The 10,560-nt window shown below is 39.6% G+C and overlaps 1 pseudogene; it reads left to right on the top strand.

Moving 5' to 3' along the window:
* Positions 1-4,002: 4,002 nt before the first annotated feature.
* On the top strand, positions 4,003-4,285 carry LOC140211389 (MICOS complex subunit MIC10 pseudogene; annotated as a pseudogene).
* Positions 4,286-10,560: the final 6,275 nt, after the last annotated feature.

The raw sequence follows: 10,560 nt of genomic DNA, 5'->3' as shown, positions 1-10,560 counted from the left end.
TATGTACCAATAATAAACCAATTATCAATTATCAGTACACTTTCATGTTGAAAATTGAGGACTTGATTAGGAAGCGCACAGTAAGATTGCAGTGAATGTTTATGCACAGGGCTAGGTGGCTGATCAAATGTATTATAAATGCAGATGATAGCTGTTTCATCCAGAAGTTGAGTCCCAGGAATTGAGATGCAGATCTGCAAGATTACTAGGTATTTCATAGCTGCAGTCAGGGTTTGTGAATGCAATCAAGTGCCATTTTCTGTCAAGCGCGTCATTAGACTCTGCTCAATGCATCCAGTTACTTTCCCTGTCTATGCTGCCCAACCTGCTGTGTGTTTCCAGCATAACCTCTTTGATTTCAGATTTATACCATCTGCTGTATTTCTTTGTTTTTCATGTTTAGCATACAGTTATATCTTGTATCACATTCTCACACACTTCAGGTTATTGCAAGACTAGCATCTGCATCTCATGTTTGTACAGGCTAACAACTGTTCAAATTTAACAAGATTTTCCTTTTTTTTGTATTTATTATTTAACTATTGTATATATATATAGATATTCACTTTAATTCACAGCTTTTTTCTCCCTGTAATCACATATTGCATTATACTGCTGCCGCAAAGTTAGCAAATTCCACGATATATGCTGGTTATATTTAACCTGATTCTAATTCTTTCGAAGATCCCGCTTATAATGTGCCAGTTATTTTCCATGCTATTCTGTCCACTGTCTTCATTTAAGCATATTGCAGAATATTTTCTTTTCTCTTCCCTTCTGAGTCATTGAAATCTTCATTTAATTCTTGTTACTGTCTTCCCTAGACAAGGTACGTTTTCAAATCAGTTTTTTTCTCCATTGGACAGCCCTAATACAATGTTTGTGTCAGCCCCAGCTGCTTGCATGACATGGCTAACTGGCAACAATATTAGCCTCAAAGGATTTTCTGTATATCATCTTGCAGCTCTCAAAGAGGCATCAATCAGCTGCAATAGGAGAACAATGCCTCCATATCACTGCATTTCAATTGAATTTCTATTCAGTAAAAATATAATCTTTTTATTCTTGATATTTCCCACTACCACTTGCAGCTTACTATTTGAATATATCCTGACTGAATTTCTCCCAAACTCCAAATCGAGCGAAGTATCGCTATTCCTTTTGGTCTGATTGTCAGGTCTAGTTCCATTCTGGTGTAGGTTATTTCCATGTCTAAAGTATGTCACATAGACTGAACTGCCTATCAAGTAAGACTTTGGCTAATGCACTTCTCAGGCACCAATTTACTGCAAGAAGAACAATCTACCCAGGAGGAATGAACTTCATATTGGCTTTTTTTAAAACATTAAATCACAATCTTATGGCTGAATTGTGAAATTTGTGAAGTTAATATTTTTCCAATGCATTTCTTCTATGAATATTTTTATTTGCAGATCATCTGTGTTCATGGATTTGTACAAAGAAGGAAAGTTATACCTGAAAATTCTCTGAAATAGTTATCCGAGTGTTTTGTGGTGTTTGTTGATTTTTCAGTTATAGATTTCATGGTTGGTTTTATCTATTTGATATTTTGCTATTATTAACTATTTATGTCACAGCCTAAGAACTTCTTCTAATTTAGTTCTCTAATATTTGCGCCAACAATGTACAATATCCTAGGATGTAATGATTTGACGTGTAACAACTGAGGTAGCATTTTTATATTTCATGCCTTTGAAAAATTAAATTTATTGATATACGTTAAATAGAAGATTTTAAAACGCCCATTTTAGTGAATGTTCACACGCACACACACACACACACACACACACACACACACACACACACTCACACACACAAAAATACACGTCTTCCTTTATCGCCTCATTCCTATTTCCCATACATTCCCAAAAAATTTGTAAAATCACCCTATAAATATACAATAAAAGGGCTATTTGCAGAGTAATTTTTCTGAATGAAAAGCCGCCTAGAATGGGAAGAAGGGTAGTCATCTCAGGCAGAGTATCTCACCAGGTTGAAGGAGAGGATCCTTTTCCTCCAGTAAATGAGTTCCTCAGTATTTACTTCTTCAACAAATATCCTGTGTTCATTTGAGCAGGCTAAGCACATTGGGAGGCGTGTCAGCAGGCTCCAGTGAATTATGTTGAGTGAAGTGTCATCATGAGCTCTTTGAATGATATTTTCAAAATGAAGTTGAAGGCTGTGCTGGCTATTTTTTTGTAGCTGTCATGTGACACTTATTTTCTGGACCTTAAGAATTCCTATGGTGGCTTCAGTTGTGATGTCATTGGCTGAAAATCTTAAGCTGACAGAACGTTGCACGTAGTGGTATGGATCTTGGCCAGAAATGCCCTGCTTCATCTGGATATGATTGCTAATACAAGGTCCTCCAATGTTCATTTGCCATTGACAGCACAGCACTGAACAGGACAGCACTGTGTAATACAAATTGCAGGCAAAAGGGACTCTTTTTTTGGATAATTCCATTGTGTTTCCTATGCCTTCAAGGAATGAGGTGAAGATATGTGCAGTCTCTGATTCCTGTCTGACGGACAAGCCTGTGACAGAACTTTATAGCAGCAGCTTAAGCATCCTGGCTGGACAAGACTCAGAATTCAGAATCAGGTTTATTATCCCTGAGATATGTTGTGAAATGTGTTGTTTTGTGGCTGTAATACAGATCAAGGCATAAAAAAATGACTAAGTTACAATAAGAATTGAAAAGAATAAATAGTGTAAGTAAGAAGCTGTTCCTAAAATGTTGAGTGTGTGTCTTCAGGCTCCTGTACCTCCCCCCTGTTGGGAGTATTGAGAAGAGGGCGTGTCCTGGATGGTGAATGTCCTGCATGATAGATGTCACCTTCCTGAGGCATCGCCTTTTGAATATGTCCTCAATGGTGGGGGGAGACTAGTGCCCATGAAGGAGCAAGATGTTCAAAACCCTCTGTAGCTTTTTCTGATTCTGTGCATCGGTACCTCCATACAGGATGAGGTTTCAACCAGTCCTGGTACCTGTAGAAATTTGACTAGAATCCCTGGTGACACACCATATCTGCTCAAACTTCTAATGAAATATAGAAATTGGTGTGTCTACATAATTGCATTGTTGGTCCCAGCACAGATCTTCAGAGATGTTAACACCCAGGAATTTGAAGCTGCTCACCCTTTCCACTTCTAACATCACAATGTGGACTGATGTGTGTTCCCCGGGTTTTCCAAGGAAGACTGAGGAATTGATTGTGGACTTCACCATTCTGAAGTCCACAATCAATTAATAGGTCTTACTGACATTGAGTGCATGGTTAGTGCTGCCACTCTACTCAACCAGCTGATCTATCTTACACCAGTATTCTTCTTCCTCACATTTGAGGTTCTGCCAGCAGCATTTGCAAATTTGTAGTTGGTATTTGAGCCGTGCTTAGCCACACAGTCTTGAGTGCAGAGACAGTAGAACAACAGCTAAGCTGTGTTGCTTGTCACCAAAGAGGAGATGCTATTTCCAATTCATACTGACTATGGCCTCCTGATGAGAAAGTCAAGGATCCAGTTGCAGATGGAGATGCAGAGGTCCATGTTTTGAAATTTGTTGATTAGTGATGAAGGGATGATAGTGTTGAACATTGAGTTGCAATCAATAAACAGCAGTCTGCCTTAGGGGTTACTATTGTCTAGATGTTTCAAGGCTGAGTGGAGAGCCAGTGAGATTGAGTCCACTATAGACCTATTAACGCCATCTCATCATCTCCTCCATGCTGACAATCAACTCAAGTGCACCTCAAGGATGCATGCTTAGTCCACTGCTCTACCCTCTCTACACTTATGACTATGGCTAGGTACAGATCTACTGTCTTCTGGGTCAGAGAGCTTGGCAATGCCATCATTGTGATGTAACAAGCCAGCTGTTTATTCCAGAGACATGCATCTTTCTTTCCCCAAAGCATGAAGGATTAAAAAAAATGACACCCTAAGTCTTAGGCTGTGAAGTACATTATTTATAGGTTCAAGATGGCGGAGGCCGAAGTCGGTAAGAAGGTGGAGTGGTGCTTGGCAGATGTGGTGGTGAAATTAGGTGTTGGCCTTGGATTAGGAATTGTATTTTCTGTTGTTGCTTTCAAACAACGTCAGTGGCCTATTACTTTTGGTGCAAGGATGGGCTTGGGAATGGCGTATGCTAACTGTCAACATGATTTCCAGTCCCATACCTCCTTCATGGAAAATTTGTCCAAGATGAATCGACATAGTATTATTTTTTCAGACCGTACTTGTTGCCGTGGATCATTTCTGCCTTTGTGTCTGCAATCGAAATTCTTAATACTGTGCTTTGTTTAATTTTACTTGTCAAACTTCTGCACTAGTTTTGTCATTAATGAAGAGTTAATAACAAAAAAAAATCTTTTCCAAAATCACTCCTTTTCCTTCAACACACCCTACAGTTGAACTCTAAGAAACTTTACTATCTGAAGTTCCTTCAGTGACACTTGAACATTCCATTATTATTGATGAGTGCTCATTAGTCACTTGCACTGCTGGTAGATCTAAAAATGCCTCTGCTGAGATTGTACATGCACATTTCCTCATTGCTTGACCAGGAGGCAAATGCTATTAACATATCCCTGTAAAAAAGGATAAAGTGAAATACCCAGGAATGGCTTTTTAGTCTTGAATTTGATTGATTGCTTGAATAAATTTCAGTTGCACCTGTTCAATAAATGTTAATGAAATATAACGTGTTACAGCAAAGAGGTCCTCATCTATATTATTCAGTGAAGAAATGTTCTGACGCCACTCAGAACAAGGAACTGTAAATGAGAAAGTTGGACATGCTGTAACCTTACAGGTTGCAGAGAAGTCAATGAAAAGCTCTCTCTGAGTTAGGAGAAATGCACCTATTTTACTGCTTTTCAGATCTCCTATATATTAAACAGTTGAAAAGTAAGCTAAACAACTGTTAAATCTGTGAGATTTCTTCAATATTCTCTGCTTTTATTAGGTGGCATCCGTCTGTCTTGAAAGCCAATGGGTGATGATGATGATCATCACAAGCCTGGGCAAAAGGTATGGAGATCCTGAGATGCCCAGTCATCAAGATCCACCTCTCAACCTCACCAGTGTAGTCCAAAGGAAGGGTTATGAAGCAATACGCTTGGCACCAGCTTGGCTGCAGGATCTGACGTCCAGTCGCCTTTCGGGTTCCACTCCAGATTTGCTGCCTGGGTTTACTCTCGTAGCCTTCATCTCTCACGAGGCTGCCCACAAGGCAGTGGGGCTATTTACCCATAGCTGGGGATCTGGTTGATGAGCACCAGGGCATGTCCACACACTGGTGGGCCTGCGTGCTGCATGTGCAGGGACCAGACCTCCTCCTCATCCTCTGTAGATCAGCCTGAGTCCGAAAGGAGTTCAGCTTCCATATGTCACCAGTGAGGAGGCACTACATGAGGCTTGCTGTTGGAGAGGCTACGTACTGGCAGGGACTGACTTACACTTTCAGCTCTCCTTTTCACAAGACCACTAGCCAGCGGTGGAAGCTGAAAGTGAGAGCAGCAAACACTATCCACTACCCTACCACACTCGGGGCATCACAACAACCATTTTGACAACTGCTTTTATTAGGACAATAATATTTAAACTCGTAATTGATCTCCCTCTGCGAATACATGGTTCCTTCATAGAGAGAATTAAGTACACCAAGTTTCTGTGAGTTCACATCATGGATGACCTCACCTGGTTCCTTAACTTCTTCGGCTGTCCATCAATTTTCAATGTTGACTGAGGCCTGGGCAAGGTTGTATGGAAGACCGGCAGTTGCCTATGCTGCAAGTCTCCCCTCTCCACGACACCGATGTTGTCCAAGGGAAGGACATTAGGACCCATGCAGCTTGGCACCAGTGTTGCCACAGAGCAATGTGTGGTTAAGTGCCTTGCTCAAGGGCACAACACGCTGCCTCAGCTGAGGCTCGAACTAGCGACCTTCAGGTCACTAGACCGACGCCTTAACCACTTGGCCACACACCACACAGTCCCTTAATATCACCTCCATGAACAAGGAGGCACAACAGCGCCTCCACTTCCTAAGAAGATTGAGGCAAGCAAAGCTCCCACCCCCTCACCCATCTTAACTGCGTTTTGCAGGAGCACCATTGAGAGCATCTTGACAAGCTGCATCTCCATCTGGTATGGAAGCACTCAAGTAAGAACCAGAAATCCCTACAAGGACTGTGAGAACAACTGAGTGGGTCACAGAGGTCTCCCTACCATCCATCAGGAACATTTATCAGGAGTGCTGTGTATGCAGGGACCTTAGTGCTATAATAGGATCTCACCCATCCAACCAGCCTTCCCTTTGACTTTCTACATCAGGTAGGAGACTACAATGCATAAAAACAAGAATGGTTCGAATAAGAAACAGTTTCTTACCCCAGGCCATTAGGCTTCTGAACTCTCTGCTGCATCGTATTTGAAGTGTCACTAGTTAGTCTGTTCCATACTTTACAATATTTAGTATTAATGCACTTTAGTTTGTTGTTTATGTGTGATTCATTAAAGATTTCACCCTTGCCTTCATAAGTTACCATGTGTTATGCGTTTTACACTCTGGTTTGAAGAAACATTGTCTTGTTTCTATATACATGATATGGTTATATACGTTATATACACGTATATAGTTAAAAGACAATAAACTTGACTGACTTGATCTGTGTAAAAAGCTCATCTTAGTAATGATCTACCTACTAACTAATTTAGTTAGGCAGCTAGGAACGCAGAGGATGGTAGGACAGGCGTTATATTTACGCAGAACCAAATCCCTGCATGCCTGTGCCAACTTTTGTTTTTTTACAGATTCCCAGATTCATCAGAATTTCTCAGAGCACAAAATCTTTGTCGATTCCTCCTTCACCTCTAGCCAAACTACATAATTATTGAATTTGTTCCAGTCACTACCAGATGACATGAGCTGCCAAATATCTCAAGATTTTAATTAACAAGGGCCAGTGCAGGCAGATTAAATGTCAGATCGTTCTTTGTAACTAAACATTGTTTTACTATTCACTCCTAGTTCAAAAGATTCATTTATTGAATTGCATAAAATGCTATGCCCCTATATTGACCCTGATTTTCTAATGATCAAAACTCTGTTGCTACATTTTAATTAAAACAATATTGCCCTCTGGGCAACATCATATTCAATGCAGTGTGTATAGAATGCCTTTGAGAAAATTAATTCGAGGAAATCAACTGTATTTGTTACCTGCCCATTTTCTTTCCTTTTTATTCTTAATGTCAAGTGACAGAATGTTTATGGAAATGTTTGAAGCTCAAATGAATGGCTATAAAATGAAAATCAGAGACTTTTATGTTTAAAGGAGTTGCTTTCAGGATTCAAATGATCTGAACGTTATGACTCGATGTTTTGGAAATGACTAATTTTCTTCAGAAATTATTCTGAATCAAAGATAATAATAACTTCAAAGAGAAATAGCTAGATTATTAGTGGATATTTTCTTCCGAATTCATTTCATTTTTTCTTCTGGTAGGGCACATCCTAGGATTTTTCTTAGCTGAGGACAGAGGATACGAAGGAAATTAATCTACAAAACGTGAGAGCAACTTATTCTCCTAAAATGAATTGTCCTCGCATAACACAGTCCTTGTGCTTTAGAGCATTGCTGGAGGCAGTGGAGGTGCAAATTGGAAATGGGGCTATAACACAATAGTTTTGATTTTCTGAAGTATGCTCACAGCCAGAGGAACCTTTCAAAATTACTGTTAATGACCTGATCAAAACCTAATAAATCTGACTGTTAGTAGGAAGTAGCAGGATGAAATAAGGGGTAGTTTGGAGATTTGAATCTTTAGTTTTTTTCCTTTGGCGAGGGTACTAATCGATCTTCAGTTAGATTGCTGGCAAAGCTGGACAATCATTTGTATTATTTGCTTATGGATCAATTTGCCTCAGCACCAGGAACAAATCACAGACCAAAGGATAAGAGCAGGAGAGTGAGATCAATTAGACAGCAATTTGAAAGAGCGGAGGCGAGCACAGACTGGTCTAGAGGTTCTCTGTTCCAGTGCAAAGCTTGAGTACTATGCAATTAGATATCCTCTTTTTAAAGTGTAAAAGAAAACTGGGGACTTTCCTTGTGTATCATAAAGCCCCTGAGTTTCCTTTCGGGTTCCACTAGCATTTGGCGTGTTAACGCTCAGAGGTACGCAAATACGTACCTACTCCTTACCTCCATGATTATCACAAATGCATGGATGAAAGATGGCAAGGGCAATCATACAGGGGAAACTTTCCTGGCACATATGAGGCATGTTTTAGCATTAAAGGGAGAAGATGATCCCAGACCATCTTAATTAAAGCTTCTGACTAAGTTACATACTTAACCCTTGCAGTGGCTTGCCAGTGGACCTCTCCACTTTTCCTGAGCTTGACTCCAGTACACACAATCTTCAGTGCATTTATCACACTACCAATTATCAAAGGTACTTTGCATGTTCCCACTTGCTGATAATGAATGCCCTTGATTCCAATTAACCAGACGCACTCCTGAAGGTTCTGAAGATCCTGTAACATCCAGACTGACCCTTCATCTTCCAGTATCCTCTATCTACACAAAGCTTCCTCCCTTCTGGCCCTAAAAGCACACAATTATCTGGCATCAACCTGGTTGCTTTCTTGTAGGGAGAACCTCGATGTGCAAGAGGTGTGCAAGATTTGATCAATACCGCATAACATGCAAATCAGAACTGCCAGTGACCGTCTGCTGGTTGGCAAATGCACTCCACCAAAGAAACATACTTGTCCACGTTTTAAATCATCACTAGTTCTAGGCATAATAGGATGAAATAATTTAAACAATGCTAAATATTCTCCTTCAGAATTTAGTGCAAAGTAATATAGCACCAAAGTAGAAATATTATTCTTATGCAGACTTTAATTGTTACAAGGCTTATGTTTGTTTAAAGGAGATCTTATAGAAACATATAAAATTATGAAAGGGATCGATAAGATAGAGGCAGGAAAGTTGTTTCCACTGGTAGGTGAGAATAGATCTAGGGGACATAGCCTCAAGATTCGGGAGGAGTAGATTTAGGACGGAGATGAGTATGAACTGCTTTTCCCAAAGAGTAGTGAATCTGTGGAATTCTCTGCCCAATGAAGCAGAGGAAGCTACCTCAGTAAATATATTTAAGACAAGGTTAGATAGATTTTTGCATAGTAGGGGAATTAAGGGTTATGGGGAAAAGGCAGGTAGGTGGGGATGTGTCCATGGCCAGATCAGCCATGATCTTATTGAATGGCGGAGCAGGCTCGACGGGCCAGATGGCCGACTCCTGCTCCTACTTATTATGTTCTTATATTCTAACCCTTGCATCAAATATCTTAACAAGTCATCATAATTGGAGATGTTAATGAGCAAGTTGCAGGATCTTTGTTATCAACCATAAAATCACCCCAAATCAACAACTTGCTACTGGAGTTAACAGCTTATTTTCTGAACCACTTCTCACATACAAAAATACATGGTAAAATTTCACAAGGTCAGGAAAACAAACTGAAGTGAAAATCAAGGAGAACCTTGAGAAGAGAAAAAAAGATGGCAGCAAAGAAGAAGGATTCTCAGAAAGCATTAGAGAGCAGAAATTATGATAGTAAATGGGCAAAGCACAGGTGTTTCGGCAGCTACTGCTGAGGAGATGGGTTTACTCAATGCAACGGTCATGTAATAAATAGGAAGCATGATTAATAGATATCTGGAACCTGGAACTTTAATTAAAATAATAAACTAATATCATTACAAGAACAACAGACAAAGGAAACCAGTGTATTGAAGACCTGTCTATTAACCTTCACATAGCCTATTTTTATGGCATTAGAGACTGACAATAGTTAATTCCTCAGCAAGCTGGTGTGGGTTGGGAAAACTCAGCACTGCATGATTAGTGCAGTGAAAGAGACAAGATCTGTTGTTGTACAAAATAATAACAGACACTGGTCTGGTCTAGGACATAGCATGGAGCATTGTACTAATCTGGAAGCTTCCCGATGACATAATTAGAGGGAAATTAATTAGTGACTTCATGCATGATTGACCAATCTTCATAATGTTGAGAGAAGGACTATTTTGTTATCTTCTTTATCCTTTTTACATCTTCTTTCCCATAAAATACTAAATTTATTTGAGAAGAATGGAAACTGCATATATGACTAAGACTTCTACATTCCACTAATCTTCCGCTAATACTTTCTGTCTTTTAATAAGCTTAGCCTATAACAGCACCGCCAACTGTCCAGTTTTCCATGGTTTATTTTCTGATACCAGAATAAAATTGATTTAAGTGAAATGACATTATGAGGGAAATTTCTGACAAATATTTTCTCTTGGATAGATGGAAGAAGGGGAATATTATGCCAAATATGGATATATTAGATCTGAATGAAATGCGAAAATACTTATGATCTCAAATCTGTACTTAATCGCCTTGAAATTTCCTACATCTATTTTGAAATGAAGGTAAGACAAGGGTGACAACTTCTAAGACATTTTAAAGAAT

This window comes from Mobula birostris, chromosome 17, assembly GCF_030028105.1.
Source record: "Mobula birostris isolate sMobBir1 chromosome 17, sMobBir1.hap1, whole genome shotgun sequence".
NCBI lineage: Eukaryota > Metazoa > Chordata > Chondrichthyes > Myliobatiformes > Myliobatidae > Mobula > Mobula birostris.
This window is presented reverse-complemented; position numbering and strand designations above follow the sequence as displayed.